The 17,324-nt window shown below is 43.1% G+C and overlaps 1 long non-coding RNA gene across 1 annotated transcript in view; it reads right to left on the bottom strand.

Annotated features, from left to right (window-relative positions):
* LOC138765201 (uncharacterized) overlaps window positions 1-17,324 on the bottom strand; it is a 249,914-nt gene that overhangs the window by 126,504 nt on the left and 106,086 nt on the right. The gene's annotated exons all lie outside the window — the stretch shown is intronic.

The raw sequence follows: 17,324 nt of genomic DNA, 5'->3' as shown, positions 1-17,324 counted from the left end.
TGGAGAGGGAAGCAACATTAATGCTTCAGGTCATCGGAGGCAAGTTGAGATCAGAGACCAAGAGGGAAGATCTGCAATAGGATGAAAACCTGAACAGATTGACGTGCACAAGTGAGAGAGGGTGGTAGGCACTGTTCCCGCTAAGCTGTGTGCCATGGACAGACATGTCAGCATGGGGGGTGTTTTGGCTGTAAAATTAAGCCCATTCCTTTGGATGAAGTTAGAAAACATTTTTACAGAGAGATATTGGTGGAAATTTAGAACTCTCTTCCTCAAATGCCAATATTAATTTTAAATTTAATATTAATAGTTTTTAAACTGAAGAAATCATGTGACATGGGTTGGGGAAATTAAATTAGTCCACTGTCAGGACACCCATGATCTCACTGAATGGTACAAAGTTCAAGGCATGCAATTCTCATTCTTGAAGGATAGTAGCATGGAGAAAGTGACCATTTGGCCCATTGTCCTTGCCAGTTCTCTGAGTAATTCCATGAATCCCATTTCCCCACATTTCCATCTTCCCACCCACCTATAATTGGGCCAATTTACAGCAACTGATTAACGACATCTGATGGACGTGCGTGGAAACTGCTGCAGCCCAGGGTGGGAGAAATTCCAAGCTCCACACCAGGGTTCCCAAGGATTGAACCCAAATCATTGAGGCTGAATCAATACAACCTGCTGCACCTCTGAAATGAGCTGACCAATGTGGTACAGAGCTGGATTACCTAATTTCAACCCCAGTCCTTACAGATATGTGGTTCCCCCATCTCCAAGTGATGTCAAATGTTCCGGACTCAGGAAACCTTGTCAGTTAACATTGCAGTTAGCACAACGCTGTTACAGCGCCAGTGATTGGGACTGGGGGTCAAATCCCATGCTGTCTGTCAGGAGTTTGTACGTTCTCCCGATGTCCACGTGGATTTTCTCCAGGGGCTCTAGTTTCTTCCCACCATTTGAAACGTACCAGAGTTGTAGGTCAACCCGGTGTAATTTGGCAGCACGGGTTCATGGACTGAAATGGCCTGTACCGTGCTCTATGTCTAAATTTAAAACTTAAGTACATGTGGGAATGTTACAAGAAATGGGAGCATGAGTCAGCCAAATGGCCCTTTGAGCCTGCTCCGCCACATTCAATAGAGTCCTGGCTGATCTGGCCAGGGATTCATTTCCCCTTCTCGTAGGTCTACAAGCACAAGGGAAATAGTAATTGGGCCTTAGTGCAAGTTAGAACACAGGCAGCATAGCCTTGGATAAGGAAAACATCATTTAGTACAAGTCAAGAGAATATTTTTATATCAGATGGAATGGGATCACGTTGATATGTATTTCCACTGGTTTCCTTGATTACTGAGGGACACTTTATTAAGACAGAGGCATTATGTACATATTGTTATTGATACTTTGTATTGAATATTGAAGCACCAGGTTCAAAAGCTTGCTCCCCGCAGCCATCAGTCTCCTGAATGAACCCTATGTCAGTGCTTTCTTCCTGTCCTTCCTTTATTGTGACTCTGTTGCCCTTCTACCTGTATGAATGTTGGAGTTGATCTGTTAGACTACTCATGGAAGAGCCCTTCTCAACATATCAGGTATAATGTGACAAATAAACTCGGAACTGAGGTAAGGCAAAGTTTTGGGGATGCTTCCTCATCTCCTGATGCATGTTCTGGAGTATTAGCTGGTTTCTCCTTTGCCCGCACTGCCAGGTGAAAATTAGGGAATTTGGAGGAGGGTCCAGCTTGCTCGACATCTGTCATTGGTTTCAATCTGGCCCTTCTGTCAGAATTACTATTGTCTTGTTCTTGTTTACAGCATCCCTGCTCAAAATATTAACTCGTTCAATGCCATTAAGGGTTTATTAATTTATTTTTTTACAGTTTATATTTGAAAAATAACATATTTAAAATATTATAAATTGTGTATTTGGGTATAAATGAAGAAGAGTGTATTGACTTTCAGTCTGCCAAATAAAATATTTGTCAAATATGTTTGAGGAATCGTTCCTTGTTGAAAAGCAATTGGGTAAATTGTTCATGCAGAGCTAAAGGGAAAGATATAAAAACATGGAGAAATGCTGAAGGAACCCAACAGGGTCTCACAGCGCCAATAGGAAGTAAAGATGTATTCCCGACATTTCAGGCCTGAGCCCTTCCTCAAGGTGGGCTCATCCCAAAATGTCGCGAATACATCTTTACTTCCTGTGGACGCTGCGAGACCGGCTGAGTTCCTTCATCAATTCGGTGAGTTTTTAACTACAATCACAGCATCTGCAGACTTCATTTTCCACTGCAGGGAAAGATGGACTGGTTGGAGAGCAGCACACACACAAAACAGCTCAGGTGGCCTCTTCTGTGCCAGATGATTTCCTCTCCTTTTTGCTTAACGAGTAAAACCAGTGCAACGTTGATCACTGGAGCAAAAAAACCTGCAGACACTGGAAACCTAAAATAACAAAGAAATGTTCAGGACGCTGAACAAGTCATACATTATCTGTGGGGAAATGATCAGAGTGGAGGAAAACCATCAGAACTGGATAAATGTGAAAACAAGCAAGTTTTATATTACAAAGGAAGGAAAGGGTGTAAAGAAGTAGCTCATAACCTTTTTCTTTCCACTCACATACCACTTTAAGTAATTCCTATGTCCATTGGTGCAATGTGATTAGTAAGGGATTGCTTAAGGTGTTATGGGGGTGGAAAGAAAAAGTGTGAAAACCACTGTTTTAATTGTACCTAATTGACTCGTTATGTGCACGGTTTCCTAACTCCAAAGGAAATGGGCCAATGACAATTATTCTCAAGCAAAATATTTCAGTAACAATTGGGCCTAGAGCAGCCATTCTCAACCTTTTTTCAGCTATGTTCCTCTGAGGACTTTGCACAAAGTTTATGGGCCCCCTTCCCTGTGAAGCAGGTCAAGTTTAGTGGTTTCTTCCGTACTTCTCTCCTACTGACTACATTAAAAATATTTTATGGTTAAGTCTGTTGCCCCCCCTTACCTTAAATATGTTGTGGCCCCTGGGTTGGGGGGGGGGAGTCATATGGCTCCAATTCAGAATGGCTGGTATAGAGAACAAAATGGTATTGTGGTTGGGTGGTGACTAAGGTGGTCCATTTGACACAATTGGCATCCAGAGGAGGGAAAGGAATTCTTGTCAATCGTTTCTGTAGGAATTGTAAATAGAGGGAGATAAATGATAGCCAGAGAGAGAGAGAGAGAAATAAAAGATATTACTGGTGTGGTGCAGGAGGCTGTGGTTGGTGGAAAACTGAAACAAGATAAAATGCTGGTAATACTCAGCAGATCAGACTGTGGAGAGAAAATCTCATGTTACAGGTGGATAACCCTGGTTCACAGCTGTCTAGTTCTGACTCAAACAGGAAAGATTGGTTCTCCGAACTTATGGAATTGCACAAGGCTCCCTAATGAGGCCCACACATAAGATGGGGTGCAGTCCCTTCAGTTCACTATGGGGTTCATTGGAACCATGTAGGAAGTTAAAGACAGAGAGGTTGGGAGAGGGAGGGGGGCAGAGTTTCCAGCATCTGCATATTAGTTTGCATTTCATATTTCTTGCCTCAGCTGATTTTTTTTTCAATCCCGCCATATTGTCTGTCATGGAAATTAACTCAAAGGTGGAGGCTTTGAAATTCGCTCAAAGAGTTTATTAACAAGATATCTTGGAGTGTCTGCAGCAGTCTTCACTGTCACCATAACTCTAAAATCTACTAGACGCACTTATTTTTATACGGAGAGACAAATAAGCTTTCACAGAAATTATGATTAATCAAAAACTTTGCAAACTACATCTACACCTTGACTACAGTTTTTTATTAAAACCTTATTTTTTCAAATTGTAAGAAAAACTCGTTATTAACCACTGTCGGAGACCTTGATGAGTCTACTGCATAGCTTCCAAATTGTTGCGCTTAGATGAATGAAAGCAAATGGATTAACTTCAAACCTAGTTTATTAACTGTATACATTGAGGATGTAAAATAACAGAACATGGCCACAGGAGTGCACCTGCATAAGGATCCTCTGGAACCCAAATAACCCAGATATACAGGATATGAACAGAGTAACTGATCTACATCCCATTTCCTTAGCTCACACTCCATTCCATGACAAAATTACTTTGTTAACTTCAGTGCTTACAATGTGTCACAAAATTACTAATATTTAGCAACCGTTTGGATTTTGCTACCCCTATATGCAATAAGGCTTGTGGATTTAATGCATACTCTTATTTTTTCTTCACTCTTTATTCACTCAAATGCTTTTTTTGACAAGACATTATACTTGGTGCCACTGTCAACTTTCATTTTAACTGAAGTGCCATTATCTGCACAGAAACAAAAGTTTAACATTTTCTTTTATCTGTGCATCAACAGCTATTTGCAGTGTTATACCATCGACATAGCCTGCTTCATCCGTATGGCTATCAGCTTGGTCTAGTTCGATCTGGTAAACGGTTCTCCTCAGTCTCCGCCTATTGTCGGCCTATTGCTTGGACTCGCAGCAGTCTTTTAAATGATTCCTTTTGACCAAAAGCTGGGCGTTTGTCCCTTTTAGCTGAATGATCACCTCCACAGTTATTGCAGTTAGCGTCACAATTTTTTTCTGGCTAGTTCCTTTTTTTTCCTCATATTTCTGATTTCTCGTGAACCTCGCCTGGACTGCAACAATATTTACAACTGAGTGCTGTGGAGAAGCCAGTGTTCTGTTGTGTTCTTTAGTCATCTCATGAATTTGACAGATGGAGAAACCGTTAACTAATGTCGTCACTATCAGACAGTAGCACCTTTCTCATATTATCATTATTAATACCACAGACTAGTCTATCTCTAATAAGCTCCTCTCAGAGAACTCCAAAACTACAGCTTTTCGCTTTGATTCTTAAATCACTGACATATGAGACAATCATCTCACCAGCTTTCTGATTGTGTGCGTGGAACTTGTGTCTTTCCATAGTAACGTTGGTTTGAGGGTTGCACATCTCTCCAAATTTTCTCGAGGTATTCAAAATCCTCTTTGGATTCCGCGGGAACAAGGATTGGTCCTCTCTCGCTGTGATCTCTCACTTATTCTGCATTCACGAAAGACCGTTCACATTCAATGGCTTCTGGTCTTGCTAGATTGAGGAGAATGTATGCCAGAGCACGGGCTGGCTTGTCAGAGTGTGCTACCGTAACAAAAATATCATATTCTTGTTCAAAGATCCGCCAGTTTTCGGAGAGGTTTCCGTCAAAGAGAAGTGGGTCGGGCCTCCGGAATCCATATTCACCGTTTACCAGTCCTGTCATGACTGGCTTAGTTGACCTCATTCAAAAAACAAATTCTGGACAAAAAGCATTAACCTTGAAAAGTTAGGGACATCCCACTTCTGACACTATGTTGTGAGTTTTAGATAATTGAAAGCAAGTGGATTAACTTCATACCTTGTTTATTAACTATATATACTGAGGATGCAAAGTAACAGGACAAGGCCACTGCCATGCGCCAGCATAAAGAATCCCTCGGAACCCCAGTAACCCAAATATACAGGATATGAACACAGTCACTAATCTACACAAATAACAAGTCTTGCTGAACTCAACCAGCCAGGTCCAGACACCGCACCAAAATAGGCTAGTTGCCCACTATGTTAATGTCAACATCTCTACGTGAAATTTCTTCCAACTGTCTTAGCCACTTCAACCTTGGACATCCTTGCAATAAAGGCCAACAAATCACTCACTGCTTAACCAGCCCGCTAATTTTCTGTCTTTCCACGGCTAGAAACCATTCTACCATTGAACCTATGCCACCGATTTGTCAGTTCTGGGAGTGTGTAAGAGAATCAGGGCCTTGGCTCACTGTCTATTCTCTTGCCCACCACCTTTTACCATCTTTCAGAGTTTCACACCTGAGAGAAAAACTCATGGATCTCAAGATTTGTCTTGTCACTTCTACTCCAGTGCCTCACTTGGATGTACTTACACTATAGCCCAGAAATTTGTAGACTGTCTGCAAAGACTCTACAGGTGCACCATAGAGAGCATTCTGACTGATTGCATCACTGTCTGGTATGGAGATGTCAATGCACAGGACAGTAAAAGACTACAGCAGGTTGTAAACTCGGCCAGCGCCCTCATGGGAATTAGTCTTCACTTCATCAAGGACATCTACAAGAGGTGCTGCCTCAAGGACCCTCACCATACCCTCTTCTCACTGCTACCATCAGGAAGGAGTCTGAAGACAAACACCCAATAAAACAAAAACAGCTTATTTCCCTCCACCATCAAATTTCTGAATGGACCATGAACCACAGGCACTACTTCACTTTTCTCTCTTTTTGGTACTAATGATTTATGTTTAAATATTGTATTTAAGGAACTCTCATTTATAGCTTTTTGGGACCTGTAATGCACAATACTGCTGTCATACAACGATAAATTTCGTGACAATAAACCTGTTTCTGATCCTACATTAGCTGAATACTGAGAACCTCCTCAACATCAGAAGGACTGCCAAGACCGCTTTTTAAAAAATACGTTTGCATACCCTCACAAAACTGTTGTGGTTTTTAATTTACGCCATTAAAATATATCCCTCATACATTCAGAGCAAAATATGAAGTAAATTGTTATGTTTCCTGCAATTCTTAGTTTTGGATTATTGAATGAAGATCTACCGGGACCAATGCCTGAAGAGGGCGCACAAAATCAGTGAACCGGTGCGGACTCGAAAGGCCAACGTGGCCTGTTTCCGCTCCGTAAATGGTTATATGGTTATATGTGATTATCAAAAACTTGTACTCATTAGTTGCTCAGTCTCAATCTGTGGGTCTGGAGTCACAAATAGATAGCAGTTGAGTTGGGCAATCTCCAGAGTGGACAGTTCCAAGGGGAGAGCAGATGTCTGCAGACTGGATGGGAAGGTCCTGAAGAGCATGTGAAAGGGATTTAGCAAAATCTTTTCCAGGAATGTGGGATTTGGGCCACGCTTCACCCCCTCATTCTGAGATTTAGTAAAAATTCAAAAATTCCAGATGCCAGAAATCCAGATCACGCAAGAATGTGGACTTCTAAAAATCTCTTGGTCTTTGCATGCGTGCATAGTGTGCATGCATTGGGTGTGTACGAATGTGCATTGTGTAACCACCACAGACGTACAGGCCAAGAACCCAGAAAAAAAATCCGGACCAACCCGTTCCCTGAGCAGTCTGGATGTACTGTGAAATAAAAAGGAAGAAACAAAGCTTCTTCACTATAATTCTGCCACCAGGTGGTGGCAATGTTGTCCAATGTAAGTTACCTTTGCATGTGTTAAACCAGAGTCTGCTGACACTCTGACTGATTGTTGTTCAATACACAAAAGTGCTGGAAAAACTGCTTCTTGCCCATGCATTGACAAAGGGCTCCACCCAAAACGTGATGTGTCTTTGTGAAATAAAGCAGGCTGGTCACCTGCTGAGTACCACCAGCACTTAAGAACATGATAGAATAAGTTTTAAATAGCATTTCATTACTTCATGGTTACTTCATTAGACAGTCTCACAACAGGAAGTCTCCAATTTAAGACAGATGGGCAATATTTTTCTCTTCCAAAAGGTCACGAGATCTTAGAATTCTCTTTGTCAAAGCACACTGGAATCAGAGTCTTTGGCTATTTCTAAGTCAGTGGCTGGAAAGTTATTTATTGCACGAGGATGAACAGGAACAACAAAAATGTTGAGCTCAGGTTGAAATCAGATCACCCATAATTTCATTAGCTGTGGCACAGGACTGAGGGGTCATGTGCCCGACTATTGGTCCTAATTCATATGTTTATACGAAGATGAAGTATTATCTTAATATAATGCCAGTTCCTTGGTAGACACATAAGAACAAGCTACCCTGGAACCCACAACATCTCATTCGTCAGAAAAGAACAGCAGCGCCTACACTTCCTCAGGAGGCTAAGGAGGGGCCAAGGTATCCACATTTTACAGGAGAGCAACGGAGAGCGTCCTGTCTGGCTGCATCATTGTCTTGGATAGTAGCTGCAAAACATCAGGCCAGAAGTCAATAAATAGGCTCTCCCTTTCCTCTATTAACAACAGTTACCAGGAGTGTTGCTTAAATAGGGTTCAAAGAATTATTAAGGACCCTTTCCATCCAGGATGCAAGGAGAATTTCCATATATTTATTCCAATGAATAAATTTCCCTATTGACTATCACTGAATTAAACTACAGGAAATTTGAAACCTTTCACATCCCATTTCATTTCTTTAATATTGTTTCTCGATAAACTCGCACATCCACCAGCATCACTATGGGTGTGCGTTTGGGGGGGGGGGGGTTTGGAACGCACCGAGTGACACCATCAGAGGGGGTGATATCAAAATGCTGTCTATAAATTTTTCGTGCAGTGTTTCAGCGGAAATTTGTTATTTTTTGTAAAAATGCCCCTGTAGTTAGTTATAACAACAAAAACATTTTTCGTAAGCCCAGCTGACATATATTAATAGACCTACAAGGTTAAAACTCCAATCTAATTTACTTTTTGAACCTTCTAATACGCTCCGGTCAGAACTGTCGATATTACCCAATGACAATGATGCTTTGAATCATATGGTTTCGTCTAACCGCGCCATAAGCAAGCGCAGTTGTTTTTGTTGCTGCTGGTGTTTTAATACTCGCTGCTTTTGTCAAATTTTCTGGTGTTTTAGCTACAATATTGTGCTCATTAGTATTTGGGATTTAAAGTAACATTAGTACTTAATAAAGTAACATTGTCCGTGAACTACTCTTTGCAGACGATGCCGCTTTAGTTGCCCATTCAGAGCCAGCTCTTCAGCGCTTGACGTCCTGCTTTGCGGAAACTGCCAAAATGTTTGGCCTGGAAGTCAGCCTGAAGAAAACTGAGGTCCTCCATCAGCCAGCTCCCCACCATGACTACCAGCCCCCCCACATCTCCATCGGGCACACAAAACTCAAAACGGTCAACCTGTTTACCTATCTCGGCTGCACCATTTCATCAGATGCAAGGATCGACAATGAGATAGACAACAGACTCGCCAAGGCAAATAGCGCCTTTGGAAGACTACACAAAAGAGTCTGGAAAAACAACCAACTGAAAAACCTCACAAAGATAAGCGAATACAGAGCCGTTGTCATACCCACACTCCTGTTCGGCTCCGAATCATGGGTCCTCTACCGTCATCACCTACGGCTCCTAGAACGCTTCCACCAGCGTTGTCTCCGCTCCATCCTCAACATCCATTGGAGCGCTTTCATCTCTAACGTCGAAGTACTCGAGATGGCAGAGGTCGACAGCATCGGGTCCACGCTGCTGAAGATCCAGCTGCGCTGGATGGGTCACGTCTCCAGAATGGAGGACCATCGCCTTCCCAAGATCCTGTTATATGGCGAGCTCTCCACTGGCCACCGTGACAGAGGTGCACCAAAGAAAAGGTACAAAGGTACTGCCTAAAGAAATCTCTTGGTGCCTGCCACATTGACCACCGCCAGTGGGCTGATATCGCCTCAAACCGTGCATCTTGGCGCCTCACAGTTTGGCGGGCAGCAACCTCCTTTGAAGAAGACCGCAGAGCCCACCTCACTGACAAAAGGCAAAGGAGGAAAAACCCAACACCCAACCCCAACCAACCAATTTTCCCCTGCAGCCGCTGCAACCGTGTCTGCCTGTCCCACATCGGACTTGTCAGCCACAAACGAGCCTGCAGCTGACGTGGACTTTTACCCCCTCCATAAATCTTCGTCCGCGAAGCCAAGCCAAAGAAAGAAAGAGTACAAAAAACATTTCTAAGGATTTTGTATGGTCTGGTATGGGAGGAGGTTCATGGTTGGGTGGGGGGTGGACAGTGACACCATAAGTTATCGCACTAGGTGACACCAAACCTAGTTGACGCCACTGCGTATATCTCAACAGGTTTTGGAAGAAGGGAGCATATTAGGTTAAAACTTCAGTCTTGTATCCGAATCAGAATTTAATGTAATGAAATTTGTTGTTTCGCAGCAGAACTGTGAGGCATTACTTTCAATCCTTAAGGCCAGGATTGGTGTAGGTAGTCCTTGACTTCTGACTTACACAAGATACATCCACCTTCACATACGACAGAAATTTTAAAAATTTTTTTATTAAAACTACTCTACAGGTACATATTTTGTATTAAAAGTACTGTATACAGTGATCCCCACTCCCGGTTGCTGAACAAGGTCCCTGCTCCCAGTGTCTGCCCAAGGTCCCCACTCCCGGTGGTGCCCGAGGTCCCTGCTCCCGGTGGCTGCCCGAGGACCCTGCTCCCAGCAGAAGCCTGAAGTCCCTGTTTTCTGCACCAGCCCAATATCCCTATAGCAGCCCGAGGTCCCTGACCCCCAAGTCCAATTACTTTATTATTTACTAGAAGTTCATATGTTGAGTATCTTTATTAAAATTAATGTACTGTTGACGTTCTTCGTTACAGGTTCATTTGTTGAAAAGTCTTCTTAAAAATTGCTTTAAGACCTCATTATGCCTTTGCATAGTGGAGTGAATCCAATTTACGTCCAATCCGAGTTATGACCAATCCTTTTTTTGAATATTTATAAATTTTTAAACCCAAATAATTACATTACATTCCATTCTAAATTATTTCAAAAGAAATTATACACACAGTATATATCATCCCAGTTCCCCCACCCCTAAAAGAAAAGAAAAAAAAGAAAAGAAAAAATAAAATCTGGAGAATGCCAAGAAAATAAAACATTTACACAATAAAGTCTACTGGAGGTTACCAAGAAGAGAGGACTTCAGAGAATCAATCAAACATGCAAACCAAAATTTTGTAAATATGGGCTCCATATTTTCCAAAAATCATGATAATTCATCTCACGGATTATGTAATTTCCTCTTACAGTGTACAACTACGAAGTTCTACGTTCCATCTTTCCAAACCTAAATCTATTTCTGACTTCCATGATATTGTTATATATTTCCTAGAAACTGCTAAAGCAATGAACACAAATTCAATTTAATAGATATTTAATTTTAATTTTGGCCTCATAACCTTAATATACTCAATAAAAATAACTTTAGGACATTGCCAAGTTGAATGAAAAAAAGTTCCAACCTTGGACCTACATCTAAAACATAAAAGAGATGCGGCAGGATTGAATCTATTTAATTTTTGTGGAGTGAAATATAATTGATGTAAAAAAAATTACATTGAACTAACCTATATCTTATATTTATAAGTTTACTCATTCTTACATAACTCCATCTAATCCTTTTCACCAATCCTTCTGTCCCAATTACGGTCGTAAGTCAGGAATTACCTGTATTTAACAAAGAAACTGAGTTTCATTGAAACATTAGCTATTCTACATATTCAAGTTGCCAACACGAAATATACTATTTGAGGAAACATTAGTTTGTTTGGAAAAGGTACCATCAGGCTGAGATTAAAGGTATTAAACACAACTACAGCAAAAGAGTAAAACTTCAGGCCATAAGACATAGCTGCAGAATTTGATCGTTCGGCCCATCAAGACTGCACCACCATTCCATCATGACCGATTTACTATCTTTTCAACCCTATTCTCCTGCCTTCTCCCCGTACTCCTTGATTCCCTTGTTCTTCTTTTCTTTGGCTTGGCTTCGCGGACGAAGATTTATGGAGGGGGTAAAAAGTCCACGTCAGCTGCAGGCTCGTTTGTGGCTGACAAGTCCGATGCGGGACAGGCAGACACGATTGCAGCGGTTGCAAGGGAAAATTGGTTGGTTGGGGTTGGGTGTTGGGTTTTCCTCCTTTGCCTTTTGTCAGTGAGGTGGGCTCTGCGGTCTTCTTCAAAGGAGGTTGCTGCCCGCCAAACTGTGAGGCGCCAAGATGCACGGTTTGAGGCATTATCAGCCCACTGGCGGTGGTCAATGTGACAGGCACCAAGAGATTTCTTTAGGCAGTCCTTGTACCTTTTCTTTGGTGCACCTCTGTCACGGTGGCCAGTGGAGAGCTCGCCATATAACAGGATCTTGGGAAGGCGATGGTCCTCCATTCTGGAGACGTGACCCATCCAGCGCAGCTGGATCTTCAGCAGCGTGGACTCGATGCTGTCGACCTCTGCCATCTCGAGTACTTCGACGTTAGGGGTGTAAGCGCTCCAATGGATGTTGAGGATGGAGCGGAGACAACGCTGGTGGAAGCGTTCTAGGAGCCGTAGGTGGTGCCGGTAGATGACCCATGATTCGGAGCCGAACAGGAGTGTGGGTATGACAACGGCTCTGTATACGCTTATCTTTGTGAGGTTTTTCAGTTGGTTGTTTTTCCAGACTCTTTTGTGTAGTCTTCCAAAGGCGCTATTTGCCTTGGCGAGTCTGTTGTCTATCTCATTGTCGATCCTTGCATCTGATGAAATGGTGCTGCCGAGATAGGTAAACTGGTTGACCGTTTTGAGTTTTGTGTGCCCGATGGAGATGTGGGGGGGCTGGTAGTCATGGTGGGGAGCTGGCTGATGGAGGACCTCAGTTTTCTTCAGGCTGACTTCCAGGCCAAACATTTTGGCAGTTTCCGCAAAGCAGGACGTCAAGCGCTGAAGAGCTGGCTCTGAATGGGCAACTAAAGCGGCATCATCTGCAAAGAGTAGTTCACGGACAAGTTTCTCTTGTGTCTTGGTGTGAGCTTGCAGGCGCCTCAGATTGAAGAGACTGCCATCCGTGCGGTACCGGATGTAAACAGCGTCTTCATTGTTGGGGTCTTTCATGGCTTGGTTCAGCATCATGCTGAAGAAGATTGAAAAGAGATTCCCTTGTAGCGCTTACTAAATCTCACGTCAGAACAAAGAACTAATGAAGTTAAGTTGCACCAGACACAATGTTCATTATTGCTTATTTATTTTTTCCATACCTTGATGAAGGGCTCAAGCCCAAAACGTCAGTTATATATTTTTATCTTTGCTATATAAAAGGTGCTGTCTGGCCTGCTGAGTTACTCTAGAATCGTGTTTTCACTTCAACCATGGCATCTGCAGACTTTCATGGTTTACATTGTTTAGTAGATCCGTCCCCATTACATCTGCCCTGCTTAAACCCATCCCCCCCCCCCGCCCCATTGACCATTGTCTCAATTTCGGCTGATTGGTCCATGAAGGCACATCTGGACTCCCAAGTATGGCCTCAAGCAGTGCCAAGCCCCAACAAAATATGTGTGGGATTCTCTTCCTGTCCAAGATCCTATCTACCCTTCTCTTAAAAATATCCAGTGACTTGGCCTCCACAGATGTTTGTGGCAACAAATTCCATAGATTCACGACCCTCTAGATAAAGAAATTCCACCTCATCTCTGTTCTGAAGGGACCTTTTTTGTATTGCTTAATGATGGAAAATAGTAGGATAACCACTCTCTGCAAGATATTTTCCTTCCCTTCCCCTTATTTAGCCTGTCCTTCACTTTAAGTCCAGTTTTCCAACCATATCTCTCCACACCAAACAAAATGCAAACATCATTGAGAGACCTAATAATTAACATTCATCACAATAAAAAGGACTTGCATTTGCTATTTGTGGCACTGGCTGATTCAAATTGAAAAATAGTTTTCTTATTTTGAATCTTCAAGTGTTTCCTGGATGAATTACTTTTCAAATGCTGTTGTCACAGACCAAATCTCGCAAGCAACAAATAAGATAATCAACCCCATCACTGGAGACAAAGGAGAGACCACAGAAGCCAGAATCTGGATCCACAAACCAGCTGGAGGAAGTCAGCCAGTCAAGCAACAACAGTGGGAGTAAATACTTTGGGATGGAACCCATCATAAAGATCTTGTCTTGATGAAGGGTTCTGACCTGAAATTGGCTGATCAGAGACCTCTAGTATCACTTCACCACCTTATTTCACATGATATATCACGGGGAGTAGGTAGCAATCTGCACTGCTGTCCAACTCTGAAATCGACTTTTACAAACATGTATATTTATGCAGAGAGACAAACAAGCTTTTATAGAAAATAAGATTACACCATGGAAATCTGTGCCAATCAACTAGCCAGAATGCACAAGACTGCTCCAGTCAGAAGTTCCCACCAGCTTCGAAAGGGCATCAATCATCCTGGTACCCAAGAAGAGAAAAGTGAGCTGCCTCAATGACTACCGCCATGTCACACTAACTTCTACTGGGATGAAATGCTTTGAGAGGCTGGTCATGACCAGAATAAACACGTACCCAAGCAAAGATTTGGACCCACTGCAATTCACAATCGCTGGCTCTCCTCTCAGCTCTGGATCATCTTGAAAACAGTAATTCATACATATGGCTGCTCTTCATTGACAAGAGCTCGGCCTTCAATACCATTATTCCCTCACTGCTGGTCAAGAAGCTACAAACTCTAGGCCTCTGTATCCCATTCTGCAACTGGATCCTTGACTTTCTCATTGAAAGATCATAGTCAGTATGAATTGGAATAGTTTTCTCCTCACTAATTACCAAAACAGGCGCACCCCAAGGATACATTCTTAGTCCACTGCTCTACTCATTATACACCCATGACCATGTGGCCAGGCACAATTCCTTCTATCTGGTTCATTACTTCCAGGAGAGGAGGAATTAGTAACTCTTTAAATGTTTTATAGTATTCTTTTGGGAGTCCGTCCTCCCCAGGCATTTTATTGTTTGGTAGCTTTTTTAATATATCTTGTATTTCCTCTATTTCAAATGGTTTTATCAATTTGTTTTGCTCCTCCTCTTGCAATTTCGGTAGTTCAATTTTAGCTAGAAACTCATCTATTTTGTCTTCTTTCCCTTCGTTCTCAGTTCAGTATAATTGCTCGTAGAATTCCTTAAAGTTTTCAGTGATCTCCATTGGGTTATATGCAATTTGTTTGTCCTTTTTCCTTGATGCCAATACCGTTCTTTTAGCTTGTTCTGTTTTAAGCTGCCAAGCTAGTATTTTGTGCGTTTTTTTCTCCTAGCTCATAATACTTCTGCTTTGTCTTCATTATGTTCTTCTCCACTTTATACGTTCGTAGTGTTTCATATTTTATTTTTTTGTCCGCCAATTCTCTTCTTTTTGTTATATCTTCCCTTGTTGCTAGTTCTTTTTCTGTACTTACTATCTCCCTTTCCAACTGTTCTATTTCCCGATTGTAGTCCTTTTTCATCTTAGTTACATAACTTATTATCTGCCCTCTGATAAATGCTTTCATTGGATCCCATAATATAACTTTGTCTTTCACTGATTCCGTATTTATTTCAAAGTACATTTTAATTTGGCGCTCCATAAATTCTCTAAAATCCTGTCTTTTAAGTAGCATGGAGTTTAATCTCCATCTATATGTTCTTGGTGAGATGTCCTCCAGTTCTATTGCAAATAACAGGGGTTAGTGATAAGATAACAATCTAGCTTTATATTCCGTTTTCCTAACTCTCCCTTGAATATGGGCTGACAACAGGAACAGGTCAATCCTTGAGTAAGTTTTATGTCTACTCGAATAATATGAGTATTCCTTCTCCTTTAGGTGTTGTCTCCTCCATATATCCAAAAGTTGCATTTCCTGCATTGATTTAACCATGGATTTGGCTACTTTGTTCTTTCTGTTAGTCTTTTGTCCAGTTTTATCCATATTTGAATCCAAATTAAGGTTAAAGTCCCCTCCTATCAATATATTCCCCTGCATATTTACAATCTTCATAAAAATATCTTGTATTAGGTGCATATATATTGACCAAATTCCAGAGTTCTGAATATATCTGACATTTTAACATTACATATCTCCCTGCTGGATTATTACCGCCTCCCCCTCTGGCCTCCCCAACCCGCCGCCGCCCCCCTCTGGCCTCCCCAACCCACTGCCTCCCCCCTCTGGCCTCCCCAACCCGCCGCCTCCCTCCTCTGGCCTCCCCAACCCGCCGCCTCCCTCCTCTGGCCTCCCCAACCCGCCGCCTCCCCCCTCTGGCCTCCCCAAACCGCCGCCTCCCCCCTCTGGCCTCCCCAACCCGCCTCCTCCCCCCCTCTGGCCTCCCCAACCCGCCGCCTCCCCCCTCTGGCCTCCCCAACCCGCCGCCTCCCCCCTCTGGCCTCCCCAACCCGCCGCCTCCCCCCTCTGGCCTCCCCAACCCGCCGCCTCCCCCCTCTGGCCTCCCCAACTCGCCGCCTCCCCCCTCTGGCCTCCCCAACCCGCCACCTCCCCAACCCGCCACCTCCCCCCTCTTGCCCCTCCCCCTCTGGCTCCACATCCCCTCCCTTCCTGCCTCCCTGTTCCCCCCAACACCTTTCCTCATGCCCTCCCTCCCATATCGACCAATGTCCTCCTGACTGTGAACATGTGCTCCTTGACATTTTTCATTTTATTCAGGTGACTGCTTACATTCCTTGAAGGGATGCCTGAAGGGTCGGTTCTGTATTAAGCACACTGCGTGACCTGCTGAGCCACATCAGCTTCATGTTTTTAACTATGAAGCAACATTGGATTCCAATCCCTCCATTCTGGCGATAGGTTTCTCTACCCTGTCTCTCCTCCAGTAACTCTTTCAGGTCTCCCCTTCTACTTTTTCCACTCCAAAGAAAATAAACTGAGTCTCTCCTCGTAACTGAAGTGTTCCATCCTGAGCAACAACCCGTTAAATTTCCTCGGCACACTTTCAAGTGTATTCAGTGTCAAGAACATATTTGCCTTTATTTTGAGGTTGCAATCGAGGGTTTAAACTCTGCGTGAAGTTGATGGATTATATCATCGCACACTGTTTGCTATTACCTAAACAAGGTCACATGCTTTGCAGTGATGGTATTTGGATTTTTGGTTTGTGTCTATTCTAATCATTTGTTGTGCTCCTCTGAGCTTTGACTGGTCTTACCCCTGCTGTACTCAAGTTTCAAGATTCTTTTAAGTGTCTTATTTAAATTTTTTTTACTATTTTAGACATACAGCATGGTGACAGGCCCTTACAGCCCATGAGCCCGTGCCGCCCAATTACACTCGATTATTTTGAAAAGTGAGAAGAAACTGGCGCACGCAGACATGGGAAGAACGTACAAACTCCTGGAAGACTAGAGTAACCATTCTCATCCAAACTTCCAGCATGAACAGGAAGCTTTATGTGCCTGAGACCTCAGCACCCTCTCGAATCCCAGCTCCGATACTTGGTTCCCATGAGCCAGTCTCCAGCAGCCCGCAGCCCATGTGGGTCCCCTGACTACAAGTCGCCCACAGATTGTGTGGGTCCCTCAGTCACTGAGCTCCTCTCTGGTCTGCCCCCGTGGTCACCATCCTTGAGGGTCATCTTCTCTGCTTCTCCTACTCAACGGTGGGTGTTTCCCCCCCCCCCCCATTTCTGGTGCCCCCCCCGCCCCCATTGGTCCGC

The sequence above is a fragment of the Narcine bancroftii genome, chromosome 5 (assembly GCF_036971445.1).
Source record: "Narcine bancroftii isolate sNarBan1 chromosome 5, sNarBan1.hap1, whole genome shotgun sequence".
In the NCBI taxonomy this organism is placed as follows: domain Eukaryota; kingdom Metazoa; phylum Chordata; class Chondrichthyes; order Torpediniformes; family Narcinidae; genus Narcine; species Narcine bancroftii.
This window is presented reverse-complemented; position numbering and strand designations above follow the sequence as displayed.